The sequence below is a fragment of the Podarcis cretensis genome (genome assembly GCF_951804945.1).
Source record: "Podarcis cretensis genome assembly, chromosome: 17".
Taxonomy (NCBI): Eukaryota; Metazoa; Chordata; class Lepidosauria; order Squamata; family Lacertidae; genus Podarcis; species Podarcis cretensis.
The window spans coordinates 20,547,025-20,568,317 of record NC_137187.1 but is presented as its reverse complement, the minus strand read 5'-3'; the positions used below and the strand labels follow the sequence as shown (position 1 = coordinate 20,568,317).

The following is a 21,293-nucleotide window of genomic DNA, read 5'->3' as shown; positions in this document are numbered from 1 at the left end:
AAATTGGAGATTAGCACATGAGAGCCTTGCTGGTGATGAAGGTGAGCAGGGTCCAGGAGTTAGTGGACAGAATTTCCAGCTATAGGTACCAGCTTGTGCAAATGAGTCCATTTTACAGCTTCACTCAAAAATTAAAGTTTTATATTCAGGGCCCTAAGAATACTTACTTTGACCTTTCTCCCAAAGGTTTTCAGTCTTGTTACCAAGCAAGGTAATGTTCATTTCTATTCTAAGAGATGAAAACATGGAGTAAAAATGATTCATTTTTCAAGAATAAAAGCTATGTTTCCAAATACTTCTATTTACTACACCAGGAAGAGAAGATAAAACATTTCTTGAAAGTATGCTTCAAAGTGGGAGAGAGAAAAATAGTTGGGGTCTTATTAGGGTCATCGTTACTAGAGCTTCTGCGGTTTCTTACTTTTTATAACTGACCTAGATTGTTAAAGTTGCTGATGACATAAAATTGGGACGAATACTGCACACATTGCAGGCAGTAAGTCAAATGTAAATGAATTCTGTTCTACTGTGTAACTAGGTTGACAAGTGGAAACCAAAATTTAATGTTGATAAATATCTCATAATAGAAGTAGAATACAAAAACAACTTCAACAACTGCATGAATAGACTTGAATTAAAACAAAACAAAAAAACCTGTTTGTTTTTAAACTAAGATGATGGAGAATTTCTACATGAATGTGTTTGAGCAACATTACAATGGATTTCAGAAACTGGTAGATTTGTGAATTTATTGCATAGCATCTATGATGGATGACATACCTGAGATTGCTATTTTAGTATAGGGAGTAATCTGCAAAATTCTCCTCCATTGTTAATGACAACTTATTACATCCTTTTTATTCAAACTTTCTTTTGTAGAACAATCAAGGTGATATAACAGATCTGGTACCACACTTTAAATAGTTTAAGCTGCCTTTCTGTTAAAATTGGAACAGCTTAAAAATTTAATCTTTCAAACCACAAAACTGGAGGTATAAATAATAAAATGATGATGATGATGCACCTCGGGATGGGTTTTCTTAGAATGAAGGTCAGTGGTGTCTGTGGTGCCTTTGTGATTTGGTTTCATTTACACACATATATATATACAGGCTGAACATAAGGTGTAAGAGCTCACAGCATTAATACTCCCAAATACATTGAACCTTCATGAGGATTAGAGGGGGAGGCGAAGTCATAACTTTGGATAAAGTACAGAGAGCAAGTCAAGCCTGATCGCTTTCCAGCCCAGTTCAAGTCAAGACTGCCCCCTGGTCTATTGTTCTTTTTCACTGACCAATGACATCATGTATTGCCAGGAAAGTTGTCCTCCCCCTTTTTAGTCCACCTTCTGGAAACATTTCCAGAAGTTAGGATCGACATGGTTCTGAACAAGTTTTCCACAATTTATACTAAATGAAATATCCTACTTGCTTACTGAATAATTTGCACTTTAAAGGAACAGACGTGATGGAAGATTTCACCGCTATGTTGTCAAGGGGGGGGGGGACACCCAGAAAAAAACTGCAAACATTTCAAATGCCCATATGACAGTTTGGTTTAATTATTTAAATTCTGAACTATTTTTTTATAATTTTTAATTAGACCATATGTTAACATCAGCATTAAATGTGATCAGCATTCATATGCTATGCCGTTCTTGAGCTGAAATTTTTGGGGAGAGAGATACATTTGCGGAACTGTAAGAATTTGAGGTCAAATAAAACTCTTAATTAACACTTTACCATCTATAAATAAAATGCACAGATGTGATGGTATGTGGTGTTGAAGTGAAAACCTTTAAGCTGCTTATCAACAAATTAATGTTGGATAGAGTGTTGGCAATAAAAATATACATAGGTTAATGACAAAAATGCTTGCTAAGTTGAGGAAAGTGCTAAACATGTGATTTTTCAAAGGGTATGCATTCTGATGACATTATTCTGCCCTGTTGGTTCTTCATTACTGCCACCTTTTCTTTAAAATATCTGCCTAATATGTGCCTCAGATTATATTATTGCTAAGAATCATAGCCTTAACTAAAATTTGCCTCCAAGCTGTCCACTTATATGACAAAACTAAAATTCAAAATTTGAACACCATTACATAAAGTCAGCTGGGGACATGGGCAGGATATGAGTGAACTTGAGCTAGTTAAGGCCAAGCTGCAATAAAGTTGGCAATTTCTGTGTCCTGGCATAACACCTGCCAATCTGGTGATGGGCCAAGTTTTATCTGCTTGTTAAGCAACTACAAAGAGCAGAGCCCACCTAAAATGTGGCAATGGAGTTGTTAGCTTAGGGTATAGAACCCTGGGGGTGAAATCCAATGTTGAGCTATAGCAAATGTCCCATCAGCATGAGCATTGTAGCTTGCCAGATGGAATGATCCACTCTTTCATCCCCACACAACATTATGGGGGTTCTTCTGAACCCATCCCCCATCAGCAGGTGCAAGGGGCCACAAGGGGAGGAGGGAGAAAGCCCCATTGCAGAAGTGGAAGTCCTTGTGAAGGGCTTGCACTGATGGGATTAGGTGAATCTCACCTAGGAAGTTCTGTCATTTTGGGCAGGTGACGAGAGATGCATTTATTCTTGCTTTCGCCAACCCAGAAACAATAGTGCTTACTAAGGATGCTATTAGGAATCCCTAACCTAACATGTTAGGGATTTCTCGAAGCTACAAACATGAGTCTGACCAAACTGCAGGAGGCAGTGGAAGACAGAAGTGCCTGGTGTGCTCTGGTCCATGGGGTCATGAAGAGTCGGACACGACTAAACAACTAAACAACAACAAACCTAACATGACTTTACATCTCACCACCTGAGATGTTTTAATTCTAATAACATCGGGTTCAGTTTGCTTAAAGATTGTCCAGGCCAATGTTTATTCTTCAAAACATCACTGTAGAAAGGCACACAATTATTCTTGTAACAAGTAGCCTAGCAGTTCTACAAAGTTCCCTAGTGGTCATGTTTGCATCACACAGTCATTCTGTCTAGCACTTTCTACAAGTTCAGATTTCTCATTTGCAACTAAATGCACACTGAAGTTAACTCAGCAGGCAGTGGAAGGTATTGGGGAGAAAGGCACACACATTAGAGGTTTGGGAGGAAAATAATCCAATTAACACTTAAAGTCCTTTTATCTAATATCAGCCTATGCAGCATTCACACTTGAGATTATGGGAATGGGAAGATATCATACATCAGATACTTATCAGAATGTGTCTAATATTAATGAATTCCCATGACTATTCATGGCTGAATTGTTTTCAAATTTCTAGTTGTAAAGGCACAACATGTTTTGTTATGCAGACTTTAAGCATGCATCTTAGAAAAATAAGAACAAGAGAAGAGGTGTTAGCAAGAAAACAGGTCACATTTCTTTAAGAAAGCAGTGCAGGTGGAGGGGGACTAAGGCTACTTTCTCTAATCTACACTAAGAGAGACACCTGCTTACATTGTTGTCATTAACAACTCAGAGGTTGGAATTCCTTTGTTGATGTTAAGACATTGTTTTAAACCTTGTTATCTGTCATTTTTCCTATATCAGTTTTATTGCCCACTCAAGAGCTGTTTCAAAGCTATGGATGTGCCCAAAATCACCCAAACAAGCTTCATGGGTAGCTGGGAGTTTAAAATCCAAATCTCTACCTCCTAGGCCAGCCATAGGCAAACTCAGCTCTCCAGATTTTTGGGACTACAACTCCCATGATCCCTAGCTAACAGGGCCAGTGGTCAGGGATGATGGGAATTGTAGTCCCAAAACATCTGGAGGGTCGAGTTTGCCTATGCCTGTCTTAGGCCTTTGCAATATCTAGCAACTCTACATTTCCTAAGTTTACAGTGACAGTAATCTCATCCAGGCAGCCATAACATCCAGGGAGATCCTTCTCATATGGGAACCGTATATCTCCCTTCTCCTCCTAGTTGCAACCTAAGTGGAAATGCTGACAGAACATAGTCTGACTCCTTCAACTTCAAACCACCACTTCCCTCGTGTGAAGAAGCCAAAACATAAGCAACCCATTCCAACTTGATTGTCCCATGAGTTGCATGAAATTAAATATATGCTGCAGGGTAATCACCAGTTACACCCTGTTTTCCTCCTGCCTGCACAGACAGCACAGCTCACAATTTATGACCACATTCGCTGCAGGGAAGGTAAGTTTAACCCCTCCAACAACTTGCTTCAGGGTACTGCCAATCCTTTTTTTAAATATAGTGAGGAAGGTACAGAAGAATATGCAAACAGCAAACAAACAAACCCATCATCTTCAGCTGCTTAAAACAAATAGCAATGCTTCACATAGTATCTCTTGTCAGATGTGTATTTAATTAGAATAACAACTATGCTAAAAAGTAGGATATGGTCTACTGTCAGTGACAGTAAGGGGAGGCCAACACTCAAGAGTTGAGGACCCATACACAGTACATCAATGGTGCCATAAGGAATAGACCAATTGTGGTAAAGAAGGAAGGGGGCATTAATTGAAACATATTTGTTCCTTCAGAATTACACTTAATACATTGTAAGTCAGTGGCAACTGATACAGTTTTGTTTTCCTCTTATTTTTACCTCCTTTCACATGGCTTCACTTATGTCTACTATTCTATGCCACCTTTGAGCAATACTGCTCCCTGGGCTGAAAACAAGCCAAAACTCCATTAGGCATAAAAATAATTCCTAGCAAAGCAAAGCATGCATTCCAATAGAAAGGGGTAAGCTGTGATAGCCACAGCAGCCCTCGTCTAAAATCACAGAGGGAAATAGTCTGTGGTAGAACCAGAACTAGGCAAGAGTCTACCTACTGCTCTTAACTATTGCCTCTGGGATCACAATTTTTACAATTTCCATTCTAGACATGCATAGTTTCTTAAGCATATCACCTCTTCAGCTTTAGCTCAGCCTCACACACTATCAAGTCTCTCCACGTTGCCATAATACTGCAGCTGCCAGGCAACATTTTTTAACCCTACTGCCAGACTTAAAGACATATCTTCTGTCTTTACCCAACTTTACTAGGATAAAGCATCACAGTGGTGAAAGGTATCTGTTGCTGTAGGTTGTTCTTTACTGGAGTCCCCGAGTGTGACATAACATGCCTGCAATCCAAAGCTCAGGATCCAATGTGCACACCTGTTAAGAACCCCTACCATTAAATGAAAATCCTGGGAAAAGGGGAAAGTTATGTACCAGGCAGTCAATATATGTCTCTTTTCTGGGGAGATGCAGAAATGATAAGACTGCAAAAATGAAAAAGAATAAAAAATACTGAGAGAACAGAGAAAGCTGGAGACCCTGGATTAGGATCAAGGAAGAATGCTTTTAAAGTATTTACTGATTTTTATGCCAGGTGCACAATAGTCTATTTACTAGAATTCTCTCAGCAACAAGTGGCAGCGTAAATGATAAAATTATCCACATAAGTCAATGAATGATAAAGACTAAATTTCCCAAAACCTTTTGTGGGGAAAGTCCAGCAGAAAGAATGATGCACCATGGGTGTCTCCAAAATGTGAAATAGTGAATGAAACACAACTTGAGAAAATCGAACAACAGAATTAGAAAGAGGCACGTGCAAAGCCTGCTACAGCAATTGTGAGTCCAGCTGATGAGCACTGATTTACAGATTTCTGTCTATCATACAATCTGCTAAACCAGAATTTATGACACTAAAGACACAGAGGGTGCTTCTGCTCACTTCAGTCACTCACTACTATAGCTGTCACTTCAGAAAGTTTCAGGTCATTTGCAGTAGCTACAGTGACAAAGTGCAGACAGAGAAATAGTATGGGAGTTCATAAAACATCCATTTTGTTAGCTAAGTAACACAGAAACCTGTTTTAAACTGAGTTAGATCGTTGACACATCTAGCTCAGAATTACCTACACTTCCTGGCAGCAGTTCTCCAAAGTTTAGTTGACATTTTGGGGTAAGACGGCTCTAAAGTCTTATTTTTCAAATGATGGACTGACTGGGGTTGATTATCAGTTAAACATCTGGCCAGTTCAGATGACAACTTTGAGCTGGGTTAAGAACACTGACAACTTAAAGAAGAAAAGCCACTTGATCCAGGGAGAGTAACACATATATATTGGCCTGTTCCAACCTCATTTCCTTAATGGTGACTGCTCCTGGGGAAAAAAGCATTTTGGTTCCTGAAATTCATTCCAATTGTACAGATAAAATATAGCTGATGGAATTCTACAGGATGCGACATTAGTGTGTGAAAACAGTGCAGATTGAATGATCCACAGATGGTGGAGATGTCAGGCAGAATCCACCTGGCTAATTTCAAGCATTGTTATGGATTACCCTATAGCATACAACAAATTCTTTCTCCCTGAGAACCATAGCTCTAACCCAGTGGGAAATCCAACCAGAGATCTAGCACCATTCCACCTTGTTTGACACATAACTACTCCAAAACATGGTATCAGGATGCCTGGAGCAGGCTTCTCCAACATCATGATCAGAGCTGTGCATGACAATCGCTCTTTAGAAAAAACAGTGCAGACACAGCAAGAAAAAAAGTGAGAATGGTTGAGAGTGTAGGATTAGTGCTCCCATACCCTGTTCTTCTCAGACTATCCATGCCATTCTGATTTGAAGCAAGTGAAGGAAAGCTCCAATTTGATCCTATTTCTTTACAGCTTTTGCCAGAGTAATTGCTACAGAAATGTAGTTATAGAAGGGAGGAGAAGAGAAAAAGATGTGTTGCTTGCAAATATTGTGCCTAATTTTGATTCATTAAAAGCAGTTACACACACACAAGCACACAGGTTTTCTACATTTTTATTAACACAAATAGGTAAAGGTAAAGGTACCCCTGCCCGTACGGGCCAGTCTTGACAGACTCTGGGGTTGTGCGCCCATCTCACTTAAGAGGCCAGGGGCCAGCGCTGTCCGGAGACACTTCCGGGTCACGTGGCCAGCGTGACATCGCTGCTCTGGCCAGAGCCAGAGCCGCACACGGAAACGCCGTTTACCTTCCCGCTGGTAAGCGGTCCCTATTTATCTACTTGCACCCGGAGGTGCTTTCGAACTGCTAGGTTGGCAGGCGCTGGGACCGAGCAGCGGGAGCGCACCCCGCCGCAGGGATTCGAACCGCCGACCTTTCGATCGGCAAGCCCTAGGCGCTGAGGCTTTAACCCACAGCGCCACCTGCGTCCCTCATTAACACAAATAAGGACCCACAAATATATATATTTACCGAATCGCACCCACCTGGCACTTCTCAGTTCCTTTGGTTCTTGTGTTTCATTAGACCAATCATGCAATTATAGCTCTCTGACTTCTCACCCACAGTGTGGTGCAAAATCATCTGAGCGTGACTTTTTGTGATAAAGTTGTTTGCAAGCAGTGAGGCCACCTAGCTCAGTAGATATAAATGTCACTCAAAGTTCTCTATGCAGATATCAGATATGATACAGACATATCAATGCAGACACTTTTTCTTTGGGCATCTTCAGATATTATTGAATTTCTCTGACCCTTATGCTGAATAAATGCCATCTAACATAATTTTGGTTTTCACTTGTATGTTTGTTTATGTTTCATATTTGGAAAACAATGCATTTCCAGGGATGCCAGATGATTTCATCAGATGAAACAGGGAAAGCACACTGCAGCAAACCCTTATGGCTGGAGGTTCAATTTTCAAGAGCATAAGTAAACATGTGAAGGGGAGGAAAGGAGGTTCCAAGCTCTGTGCCCTCAAGTGCATCACCACTGTACTGTTCACAGACCTCTAAGAATTTGAAGGCAAAGATCAGAAATGGGAAACCTCCTCTACTCATGGAAGCTCATGCCACAGACATCTGCCCTCCTACTTACAGAGGGTTGAGAAACAGTACAAAGGTGATATACTGAAAGGAGCAGAGTTCAGCAGCACATCATGCATCTACTTCCCCTGGCATGTTTGCTCACACTCTTGCAAACTGGATGCCTAAATAAAGCTTAGCTCTGAAGTAAATCACTACCTCTAAATGGATGGAGAAAGTTCACTTATAATTACAAAGAAACGACTCACAGTTTGTCTTGCACCTAATCATATACTCCGAACTTAAAGCAGGACTATCATCCTAAAATATAAGTAGCGTGTGAATCAATAGGCTGGCCTCAGGGTGGAAATTTTAGAAATCTTTAGATGTTGTAGGCACAATGGCCAGCATATCAGTACTTGCTGAAACAACACACACTTAACTGGGTGTTCATTTTAATTGAATCCGGATTGGATTTCACCATTTGCCTTCTGTTATTTTAAAAGAAATTCATACAGAATGAGCTCTCCATCACAAAACTTCAGATTGCATATATGTATTTATTAGGACTGTGCCATATCTTATTCAGTTTAATTGTTGGATTTAAAATAGTGATTCTAATAAGTTATGTATCTTTAATAAGCTTCATATCTAATTAGTTATATATCTAATAAGTTATTTTTATCTATGTATATGTTTATGTATATAAATAAATATATATATATAGAGAGAGAGAGAGATGATAGATATAGAGATAGATAGATATATGCATCTTAGCTATGTAAATATTTACATCTTTAGAATACTGTTTGACAACTTTTTTTTGGTCTTGATATGGTTGCATAAGCCCTAGTTTCCCCCTGACAGCAGCCTCTTTCTTCTTAAGCAAGGCATATTTTTACTGTTGTAAACCACTTTGATACATTTTTGTGATATAGCAGTATTTAAATATTTGTATAAATAAAATAAATGATAGGGGTGCCTATCAGGGTATGACTGCACAATGCTATATAATCTGTTAGATTTGCCTTTGCAATGACATCACTAAGTGCCATGGACAGCTATTGTAGGTACAAGCGAAAACAATATAAATGAAAAGGTAACATATTCTCACAAGAAAGACTGAAAAATCAGCTTTGACATAAGTCTCAATGTGATTCACATTCATGTAGGAAAAACCAAAAATGGTTTTTAAAACAATACAAACACACACCCAATACTTATACCTAAACCATTTACCCCCATCTAGCTGGGAAACCCAATATGCAACATTTCAATGTTAAAGTTTGTGACTATTAAAGAAGTCAGTTAACATATTTCCACTTAAGGAGCTATCCCTTTGTCCTTTCAATTTTACTTCCTAATTTTCAAAATATCAACATAGCATAAAAGTTGGCGGGAAGGTCAAGGATTTCCAGAATGTCTATGCTCCTTCATGGCACTTCAGATCCTATGGGTAATTTATTTAGCTCTCACATAAATGAGCATCATTTGTATAGTCTGAAGATTTACATCCCTTGTTTTTGAAGGCAGATGAAAGCTGCTCTTCACATTCATTCTCCAGCTTTTGTAGACAAGAACCATTACTGGAACAGAACCCTATTCTTCTTTGTAAAGCTGAAACAAAAATTACAGGACAGAAATGAAGGAGCGATAAGTGAGGCAAAAAAGTGGGAACTGAGATTTTGGTTGGCACTCGCTCACTCCCTTCGCCGCCACATTTTACATTCATGCTACAATTGGTCTGGTAGGAAGCTTGGCATACTCATCATAACAAGCCAGCAATGAGGTCCAAAATTAGGTTGGGCTTTAAAGAAAAAGTACTAGGGGGCCTTGCTACCTGAAGATTTGGTGACCAACTTCTATAGCGTCAAAAGAGCATTTGACAAATTCCTGAAGGATAAAGCTGTAAGTAGCTACTAGTAACAATGGCTATGGAGTATGCCCCAACTACCAGTTCCTGGGTATCACGGGTGGTCGAGTGTCATTGCACACATGTTCTTCTGGTGGGTTACCCATAGGTATCTGGTGGGCCATTGTGAGAACAAAATGCTGGACTAGCTTGAACTTTCATCTGATCTAGTTGGGCTCTGCTTATGTATTATCAGGCTTCCCTCCCAGCAGTTAATCAGTATTTGTTGGATATCATTCTCTGAGTAGATAATCAATGAGTAGGGCAACTATAATACCTAGGGAATCTTTCTGCAGCAATGTTTGGTTCTATTAGACAACCTAAAAAAAATTAAGTCCATACTTCGAGAGCATCAAACTTTGGTATACACCTTTCTCTTAAATAAGAACTATTAATCTCTAAATAAATTAACTGTCACTGCCCTCCAATGAAAATTCTTGAAACTATTGAAGTAGAATTATTTGAACTCTATGGAAATAAATTTGAAATGAATAAATGCAAATGAGTTTATTTTTTCAAAAGAGATTCAGTAAGGAAATAGGTTTGCCATGAAAAGCCATGTCATAATGGTGTGAAAAGTTTACTACCAAAATATACAATCATTAAAAAGTGAAGCTCTAGCATAGCTAATTTGGATAATGACATGAGAAGTTCTTCCTTTCACTGACAACCCAACAGCATAGATTTTTTAATGAATGGCAAGACAGTATTTGCTACAGTATACACTATTATCACTTGTAGTTAAAGTAGATCTGTGCTAAAAAATTATTTTAACAATTTGTTGGGTGGGTGATATGAAAACCATGAAAAGCTATGGGGCAGGGGGTTCTGGAGGGGGCTGCCACTTAACCTTGTTCAATGTAAGCAAAGGCTTTCCGATTTTACTTGCTTTTTTAACATAAAAAAGAAAACTGCACACTATTCCTGGTGGGTGTAATACTGTCTTCTCAGCTTCTCACCCCCTACACTCCCTTGAATGACTTGCCAGTGATACTACAGTACATCATTTCCCATCACTTGCAAGGCATTCTGGGAAGTGACATGAGGCTTTTCCACAGCTTCCCACTAGCTGCACTTCCTAGTGAGACTCAGTAAGGAAAGTGGCAACTCCTTCCCAAAAATATTCAGAGCAATTCCCCCTGCCCATACCAGAAAAGAACTGTAATTATTTTTACCATAGAAACAGATGACAAAGATGTAATATATGTTACTGAAACCATCAGATGGAGTGTATTTACACCATGCCTGCTATACAACCCAAAGCTAGATACAACTGAAAGTTCTCAGTAGGCAAGACTTCCTATAATACATCCCAACTATAGCCAGTATTGTTGTAAGGTGCAAACAGATTAGTTCATACTTTCTCCTTCAATGGGAACTTGGGTTCTGATCACTGCTAGGAATTTATCCACATTAGATCTCAGTAATCCCAAAAGATATGTTTATTCATCATTTTGAACCTAATAACCCTAGATTCCTAACACAAAGACCTTCTTAACAAAGGAACCAAGATGTGTAAAGCATGCAGTTGGAAGCCTCCAAATCAACCATCTAAACAGCAATAAATTCATTATGTTTGGGAGACGATCATTATATAAAATTTACTCAGAAAGTAAAGCAAGCCAGTAATCCTCGTGTGTGTGTGTGTGTGTGTGTGTGTGTGGTTTATGGCACCATGGTTCCCATTTAATTCATGTGCAGAAGCACTTCACATTTCTGATAAAATTCCAGTGGAATGCAGTTAGCTATATTTTCTTCTGACAATGATGCATACTATATATATATATATATATATATAGTCATTAACTCACTTGTCTCATAAGTGATTCTAATTATATTAGAATTAGAATTAATTAGTTTATTTATTCCTTTAATTGTATTGTTATAGTGTGTGTGTATGTTCTGCTTCCTGCATTTTTATTTCAAAATAAAATAAAATAAAATAAAATTATATGCAGAAAATGTGTGTGCCTGTCCTCTTAACCAGGAATTGATTGTACTAATATACCATAGTGATATTGTTATAGCTATATTGGGCTCTTCTTTTGCCAAAGACAGGCAGAATTATAATTATTAAACTTAGAATAAAAACATACAATGATAAAGAATTGTAACTTCCAGTTCTGTGTTTCATCATGTCCTGTATCCAATGTGATCAATCCCACCCTGATTTTTATATGAAACTGGAGTTAACTACCCTGTTCCCATCTCTTGTAGCTGAAGTCACCAACACATTTTAACCATAAGTGCAATTCAAGGAGAATGTCTTAAGTTCCTTGGACAAAGCATATGAAGTGCTGAATAAGACTACCAACATTAGTTAGCAGGAGTTTGACAAATAGCTATGAGTCACAGAAACTTTTATTAAAAGAGGCTTGTCCAGCTGAGCATTTGGAGTTGGGGGGGGGGGGGCGGACCTGAAGGGAGATAAATCTTGCCTAGGCAAAATAAAGTTCCCTTGTGTATCTTCACTTTCAGCAGTCCTGCAATGCTTCACCTAGATTATGTGACCCCCTCAGGATCACCAATATTTATTCTGTTCACCAAGTTTGAAATAGCTGTTATCCTACACTGGCTTTCAGTTGCCGTTAATGCAATCAGTAAATGCCCATATATTAACAAGCCTATCATCTGGACTCCAGCATTGGCAAGGTGTATTCTCTGTTGAAGAGAACACTTAATGCAACATATTATTTTCCATAAAAATACAGTATTTGATAGTAGGCTGTGCAGAAAAGGAAACATCAAGCACAATATTTGAGGGAAATATGGCTCTGTCATCCTGTATTAAAGAAAGAAAGAAAAATCATTCTCCACATGAGAAAATTGCATTTGGAGATTATCAAAGGAGAGAGCATATGTTAAGCGAAATTCCTATGGGTGGGTTTCAATATTTTATACCTTAATTTTGAGATGGTCAAGGGGGTGATTATGAGTGTCCACACTCTTTCATTCTACAAATAATCTCACCAGTGGTCTGAACTCTACAGCTTTCTTGGAGGCCCATGTTTAATCAAAGCCCAGAGGAAGGTGTCATGAGATAGTTCCTTCCATGGAGCTTTCTGAGATCAGGAAAATGCACCACCAAGGAGGTTGCAGAGTGCTGGATAAACATTGATGGGTAAGAAAAACACATGTAATATATAAACTCCTGTAGGCCATAATTGCCACTGATACAATATATATTTCTCTTTATGGCCAACAATCCAGGCAAAGGATGGTACCCTATCCATTATTTGGTGTTTGTTAAAATGGTGGTGGTCTTAGCAATACATACTTTGACAAAATTTTGTTGCTGTTCTCAGAGACCATTCTCTAAATGTTTGTTGTTTGTTTTATTTTTTGTTTTTTCTGTTGCATATGTTTTAATTAATTTAAAATAATGAAAAAAAGAAAAGGACATGTAAAAAAAAAAGGAAAAGACATCTGAAGGCAGCCCTGTTTAGGGAAGCTTTTAATGTTTAATAGGTTATTGTATTTTAATGTTCTGTTGGAGGCCACCCAGAATGGCTGGGGAAACCCAGCCAGATGGGCGGGGTATAAATAAATTATTATTATTAATTATTATTATTATTATTATTATTATTATTATTATTATTACCACTATCCTTAGCCATCTCACAACAATACTGTAAGCTCAGGTCTCCACACCAACGGATGTTCTAAAGAAATACTCAACTGGCCTGAGAAGAGGTGCTGGTGGGTGGAAGCCTCTTTCTCAGAGAAGGAACACAACTGAGAAACTGGAGGACATCTATCAGTACATCATTCAAGGTACCTGGCATAAGCACAGATGCTTAGGTGCTCTCTCAAAGCAGGCATGATCAATTGCTTCTCATGTTTCTTTCCCGGGCTTAGTAAAAACTTGGGCACAACAAGCTAAAAGCCCCCCACCCTTTGTTTAATTATATCTTATTCGGAAGAATTGAAACTCTGGTCATTAGTTTTTAAACCAAATCTATGGCTATCTATACATATTTACTCGGATTGAAGCCCCACTGTGCCCCAATAAGATTTCATACCAAATAGGTATGTATATGTATTTCAGCCTTATTCTGCCTTAAGTCTTGAATTCCAGTTTGCACAATAAATATCCTGCTCTCATTCATGCTTCACACAAGGGAAAGAGCAACCTGGAAGGAAAAAAACAAAGGCCAAATTTGCAACTCTGTGTCTTACCTAAAGCATGTTACATAGTGTTTGCATGCCTTAAGTTACAGAGTTTCAGTATACAGCAAGCCATTTTTCAATCTGATACTTGGGGATGGCTCCAAATCCTGAATTTCATTTTACATTCTGATGCCATCAGCTCCATTTAAAATCCAGGTATTATGCGTCTAGTTAAGGATGTTTGAAGTACAACGTGCTCCATGTGACTGCATTCTTTACTGTAAAACTTTTCAATATATTATCGCTCTACAAAGTAATTGAATTAATAAAGAGGTCATATTGCTGTCATGGTAGATATTTCAGTTGATGAAGTGTCATTAGAATCATTTTACCTATGCAATTTAGATTTGCTCAAATATATCATCTCTACATACCAAACCCATATGAAGATTACAGTATATAGCTCCCCAGTCCAAAGTTGTTCAAATTGCCACCTACATAAAAATTATGTTCTGTGAACACTTGATCCACGACTCCTAATATATAGAAACTAATCTTATTGTCACATACAGTCCTAGAGATTAAGGGATGGGGGCCATAAAACATATCTATTAATCATGAATAGCATGTCACACTGCTCATTGCTAGCAGGCATTCTACACAGCTTCTTTACAACAAATGTTATCATTTTTGAGCATTGTTCATACTGTGCTTTGAATTTTTGTATCATTTATTTTGATAAAACTGAATTATTTGCAGCTTTTATCATGAATACTTGCCACAAGACATCAAACTTATTTAATAGCAGCTGCAATTTGTGGAATTGCACTTCTAGTTAACAGTGGCCAACAACTGAAAAATTCACTGCAATTTGATAAATGATAGCATTAATAGAAGTGGTTCTTTAAATTTTTAATAGGCCAATTGCTTAACTTAACTAGGGCCAAATGCTCAGCTGAACTTCACTTGATACATCTTAGTGTAAACTGGAGAACCCAGTTTCATCCACAACACAGTAGTTTGCCGGTTAAAACATGTTGACTTGGTAATGTATCTAAAAATATAAGCGTTGCACTTTATAGTGTTGTCTCAGGTCACCATATACAAATACACTACATAATACATATACTGTACTGTTATGGTATCAAAGCCTCTATTACTACAAAACTCATAAAAAGTACCTCATATACCAAGGCTGCAATCCTATGCATGCTTACTTGAGAATCAGTCCCATTGAACTGACAATGATCTTTTAGTAGATATATAAGACTAAGCTACACAAGTCCTGTTCTTAGAATTTCAAAAATAATTATTATATTGTGCTAATCCAAAACATTATTATTGAGATACTCATTATGAGCAAGACTTTCCTTTATCCTCTTGATTGTGGGTGTGCTCACTTTATATAGAAAAACACCCTGAAATTTACATTACAAACCCAGAAAGGTTTAGAGCCTTGCCAAATGATGCAATTATTCCTTCAGTTTAATTTTGCCTAAAATAAACAGTTCTTTATCAACTTCAACAAAGATCCTACCAGAAAACTATTAAAATCGAATCTCATGCTGATGAAAGAAAACCAGGAAAACTTTCAAAAACAAAAATGCATTTTATGCTTTACTTAAAAAAAAAAAAAGCATCTGTTTGTTGTGAGGGAGACAAATGTAAAATGGATTGAAAGACCTCTAAAGTATATGAATTATCTACTAGTTCTTGGAGGTAAAAAAAAATTATCAGCTTAAAATTATCACTCCAATAATAACTATTGGGGTGGGGTGGGGGTGCAGCAGATTGCTGGAATGAACTCAGTGAAACCTTACATTGTTAACCAGCTCCAACAGCTGGTATTCTTAACATCTCTGTTTATGCTACGTTTTCAGGGAGTTGATTTGACAAATTAAATTCTTTTGCTCCAAAAAGAAAAATAATCCTCACGGCTTATCCTAAACAGATTAGTCGATTTTCATGACACATACTAAACATAAAACTTTTAATAATGCAGTGCCCATGGACGACAAACAATAAGAATCTAACTTACTGAATACTTTCAGTAATTTTCAAGAGTACCCCCTGAAACTGGTAGAATGCTTTGTGTTCAAGTCATTAGTAGTTATGTTAGGATGTTTGCTTGTTTTTAACTTGGGAAGAAAGTTATTAAAACGTACACCTAGTTATAAGAAATATCTAGACATTCTGTGTTTAACAACATGTTTCATATGCCATTTTTACATGAGCATCATGCTTGCTTGCTTTTTGCTTATTCAGAACACCCACAGGTTACACAAAATGAATTGGTGGGTCATCACTGTACCTTATTATTCTTACGAATTAGGCCAAACTTATTTAATTCAGGATTCTCTTTTATTTAACAGAATAAATGAGTGCTACTAACACAACAACAGTAAGTACAGAATACTATTTTTCTCCACTAACTGCAACTGTAAGCAAGACTGGTAGACAGTACTTTATTAGAAGTCCTATAGTAAGCACACGTTAGAGAAATTAATCATTCATTCCCTGTAGATTGCTTATGTATTTCATCAGGCCATTATCTGATCTGAATAACAAGAACAATTGCATAATGAAATGCATTACTGCTGACACCAGCAACTTTATTCTATCCTCTTCAAAAATGCAAGTACTTTTACAGCACAAAAGGGGAAGAGGGTTTTACCCCCATAATTCCTCTGTGCCCTAATGCACTGGCCCACAACAGTTTCTTATTCACCTGTATTTTATATTATCAAAATGTAATTGCATGATATTAAACACGATATGCACAAGTATACATTTCAGGAAAATTATATCAAGTCATTCCAGCCATATAAATATAATTTTCAAAGACAGGGTTCAGCATTCCCATCAGATGTGTGCTCATTCAAAGAACATGCCAAAAAAAGAAGAAAAAGTTTCCAGGAAATACTTCAAAAAAATGATAATGCATCCTAGTCTCAAACAACAATAGTCAGCACTGCTGTGCTAAACAATATTCTGCAAAACTAGCAAACAAATCCCTTGGCTTGGCTGAATACATTAATGTGTTGCGAACCACTTTTATTAATAAGCCAACCAAACCTGACCATCTCGTGTAGTCTCAATACAATTCCTGACAAGACACTTATTTTTTGCAAGAAAAGCTCTCTTACATTCAGTTGTTTCATGTTTCCAAGACCATTAAATAACCTTTAAATGGCCACAAACGCTGCTGTTTAAAACTATTCTAATCCAGCTACCATGAAGCCAACATTAATTCATTCTTTCTAGAACTAGCAATCTATGCTCTCCTTGTACTCCCATCATTATGCTTATGGTAACTGTAAGCAATTCTGACTTAACTGTACATGCCAAGCAATACTTTGTGCTAGTATTAATATCTTAAGCCAGTTTTGCTTAATTGGCCTTAGCACAGTGCATATTACAAATATGATTAGAAGTGCTAGTGAGAAAACCAATTTTGCAAGAAATAAAACTTTCATGTTTCAGTACAGCCATTGGCAGTAGTATAAGGAGGAAACTTTCAAAATCAACCATTAATGGTCACACTTGAACTTGGGAGCAAGGCATGTTCAATATAGTTTGTCTAGGGTATTGGAACTCTGAAAATAGCGAATCCTCAATACCTTGGGAATATTAAAACAATGAAAGCATTACTCATATTAAATAATTTTTGCTGCCACATCTTCTTTCATGAGACAGGTAGTTTCTATTTTAGAAGAAAAGAGAGTTTAATTCATGACTGTAGATATTGCGATCCGCAGCATGTACCAATTTTTTTTTGCCTAGGAGCACAAAATTATTCTAATCAAAATCCATTTGGCAATAACAAACAATGCTGAGATGTTATTGATTCAACCTAGTACATTCAGAACTGACTCAACTCTATTTCCACTGACAAAGGTTTTATTAAATATTTGAAAACATAGTCTCTCTCTGTATATGTGTTTGTGTGTACACACTCTTATTTTGGATTGGCTATGTTCACTGCTCATTATTTTGTCCAGTTGCAATAAGTTAATCCTCAGATCCCCTTTCAGGTGGTCAACAAAACCTAAACCAAACCAGCTACAATCTGTCTGTCTGACCCAAGTGGAATAAGGCTCTTAAAACTTTTTTTATACATGCAGAGATGTTTCTTAGGCTCCAATATGGTACCCCTTGTGTCAGGCAAAGCTTTTACTTCCTTGTCATTAACTAACCTCAATCACACAGCATCTATGGCCTTGTCGAAATTCATTCTCCCACAGGACACACAGATTCTCAGCACAAAATAACACCGCATCTGGAGCCTAAGTTGTGTCCTGCGTGTGCCACTTTCAAATCAAAACACTGTTTTGATGTAGGCAATGCTTAGCATTTGAGAATCTGTCTCAAAAGGCAAGGGTAGCCAAGAATGGGGCTAAGGTAAAGACAAACTGTATCCAAGCAAGTAAACCACAAGACTATATTGCTACCATGTATTGGTACTTGAAGACTTAACTGACACCTAGTGCTACCTTTCCATTTAAAATCCTCTAGGTGTCTACGGAAGAGCATCTCTTTGTTGGAAAACGTGTGGGGGGGGGGGGGCTGGTTCAGATGAATGTTCCTATATGTCCTAACTCGGGACTTAACATCTCCAGCAAAAGCAACAGCATTGCTCCTGTAACTCTTCTGACATTTGAGCTTCACGATATAGAAAAAGGAGGAATAAAAAAAGCTCAACGCACTCTTTCCCCCCCACCCCACCCCATGCACACTACCAATGGTCACCGCCGCCGCCCCTAAGTTACATGACTCGCGATGTTGTATGTACAGCATCGCATCTGCTTACGGGGCAGACGGGATGAAAGAGACAAAACACAAAATAAAGAGTCTAGGAGGAAAGAAAACCGACTTACTAAATGCAGCCAGCTCGGACCTCTCCGGAAAATCTTAAGGAGTCTTTCCTTTCCGCTCCTGCCGGTCACCTTACGAGCAGTGCTCCTATTCCACAAAGGCCACGAATGAACTGCAAAGACAACCACATGTCACACGCCCAGCAGGTTTGTTTTGGTGCCGAGAGAAGATTGCGGGTGCGAGGAGGGCTGGGTGCGGGGGAGGGAGGGGGGAGAAGAGCGCGAGAGGGAGGAGGGGCGAGAGGCGGGCGGGCGGGCGCTTCAAGTGCTCTCCCCCCCCCTCCCTCCCTCTCTCCTCGCAATTGCGAAGCGGGTGCCGTTCTCCCACCCCTCAATAAATAACTCAGGAGAGGGTCTTTCTCTCTCTCTCTCGCGCGCGCCGTGCCCAATTCGCCGCTCTGCCAGGGCGCAAAGAAGAAGACGGTACCTGCAACTCTCCCCTCGCGCTGAGGCTGCCAGAGAAGAGGAGGAGTGTGGTGGCGAGGAGAAAGAGCTCTCTTTTTAAAAAAAGAAAGAAAGAAAGAAGGGGGCAAAATAAATAAATAAAAGGCGAGAGGAGGAGTGTGTGTGTTTGTGTGTGCGCGCGCGAGCAGGCTGGGAAGTCAGGAGCTCCTTGGCAGAAGCGGAGCAAACGGATAGCGGGGAGTCGACGCCGGTGCCGTGGAAGAGCAGCCCTCCGAAGAAACCCACGCAGGGCGCGGGGAGAGAGAGGCAACCGGCGCGCTCCTCCCGCCGGCGAGAGGGAAAGGAGGCGGTGGCGGCGGCAACGCACACACAAAAAGCGTCCCCTTCCTTGCACGCGCAAAGGCGACCTCCTCTCTCTTTCCCTCGCTAGGGCTCATCCCCACCGCCGCCGCTACCAGCAGCAGCAGCAGCTGAAGCCGCTCTCCTCTCACTCACCTGCATTTCCTTAACGAGCCACTTGATGGCTGGCAGTGGCTGGAGGCGAGGCGCTTTCTTGCTTTCTTTCTCTCCTCGCGCTCGCCTATGCTCGGCCAAAAGCCGCAGGGGAAAGGAAGAGGGGGGCGCTCTGAGGTGCGGAAGGAAAGACCGCCCAGGGAGTCTTTCGAGACGGTTGTTGGCGCTTTACCACCAAGAAAGGGGTGGGGGGGGTGGGGAGAAGAGGGGTAGCGGCAGGTTGAAGGTGTCGGAATGCTTTGTGGGGGGGAGGGACACGTGTAACACAAAGGTGGACTCGCTGGAAAGTGACCCTCCTTTTCTCAGGCTTGTCACCTCAGGCGCCACTTTATTCCGCGCTCCTCAGTCCTGACAAGCGGCAGCTTCGCCTCTCCCTTTTGTGACCCCCTCATATAAGACCCGCGATTTGGCTGGTGGGAGTGGGAGTGGGGGTGGGTGGGAGGTTGCTCCCCCCCCCCCGCGAAAAAACAAGCTCTGAGAGAGTATACATCTCCATGAACTTTCTGCCTCGCGCCTCTTCCCCCGCCGGCGCACTTCGAGGCGCGCGCGCGCTCGGCGAGGGGAAACGGGGCCCAGAGGCGGACGGACCTTCTCTCCGCTATCCCGTTACGCTCAGATGCAACGGCCAGCTCCCTGCTGTCCTAAAACCCGCCGCCGCTCCCTCCCTCCCTCCTTGGCGGGTTTATCTCCTCTTGCCCCCGCCCCCCCCCCCCTCGGACGATGAAGCAGTTAATAAGGCATGAAAATAATACACCTTCACGGTGCTAATGACCCTAGTCACCACTTTTAAGGCGGCTGGGAATGGGTGGTTTCAGAGGAGCTGCCTGGTTTCCCGCCTCCCCCCTCACGACCTCTTCCAGGTGTAAGCACAGATGATTCCCAGGCTATTAAGATGAGGAAGGCCCTCGCTCTCCCTCATTTACAAGGGAAGGAGAGCGCGTCGGACGAGAGGGCAGCGCCGAACAGGACCGGTGCTTTCCGCCTGGGGCGCGCCCGACCCGGCGACGGCGTGTGCTTCTCCTGCCGGTTGCCCTCGCTCGCTTCCTTCGCTTGCTGGGTTCACCGAGAGAGCGCGTCGATTCCCCCCTTTCCAACCTAACCCGCCCCCTCGCCGTCTTCCCCCTTCCGCTTCTTTCTCCCCTGACGATACTTTGTGTGTTTTAAATAAAGATTTCGTTCTGCCAACCCGCAGGAAGCTTTTAACAAGATGCAGCTGAGCGTGTCGATATCATAGCTGTGGACTGCTGCTCAAGCGTGCGCCTCGACTCCCAACTCTTCTCGGGCTTCAGCTTCGCCGGGGCCGGGGCCGCCGCCGCCGCCGCCTCACGCTGCGGCCCTCTCGCCTCGGAGCAAAGGGGATGCGGCTTCTCCACCAGCTTCCCCCCACTTAAAGGCTCTTCTCCACCCTGTTAATGTCCGGGGAAATTTTACCTGGAGAAAATGCACAAGACTTAAGGACCTTGCAAGAAGTCTGTGTCTTTTTTTTTTGGGGGGGGGGGAGAGAGATATGGAGGGATAAGTTGAGTCGTTGGTGTGCAAAGTAAACGGCCATTACAGTGGTACCTCGGGTTACAGACGCTTCAGGTTACAGACTCCACTAACCCAGAAATAGTACCTCGAGTTAAGGACTTTGCTTTAGGATGAGAACAGAAATCGCGCAGCAGCAGCGCGGCGGCAGCGGGAGGCTCCATTAGCTAAAGTGGTGCTTCA

At 40.5% G+C, this 21,293-nt stretch overlaps 1 protein-coding gene across 25 annotated transcripts in view; it reads right to left on the bottom strand.

Moving 5' to 3' along the window:
• PTPRD (protein tyrosine phosphatase receptor type D) overlaps window positions 1-19,634 on the bottom strand; it is a 1,166,566-nt gene extending 1,146,932 nt beyond the window's left edge. For 7 of the 25 annotated variants that reach the window (XM_079959073.1, XM_079959076.1, XM_079959074.1 and 4 more), the window contains exon 1: window positions 18,669-18,860. The gene's annotated coding sequence lies outside the window, so the exon portion shown is untranslated. Of the gene's footprint in view, window positions 1-18,668; window positions 18,863-19,092; window positions 19,214-19,565 lie in introns of those variants that run through there. The other 18 variants (XM_079959093.1, XM_079959080.1, XM_079959092.1 and 15 more) reach the window with 6 other exon arrangements.
• Between the last annotated feature and the right edge of the window lie 1,659 nt (window positions 19,635-21,293).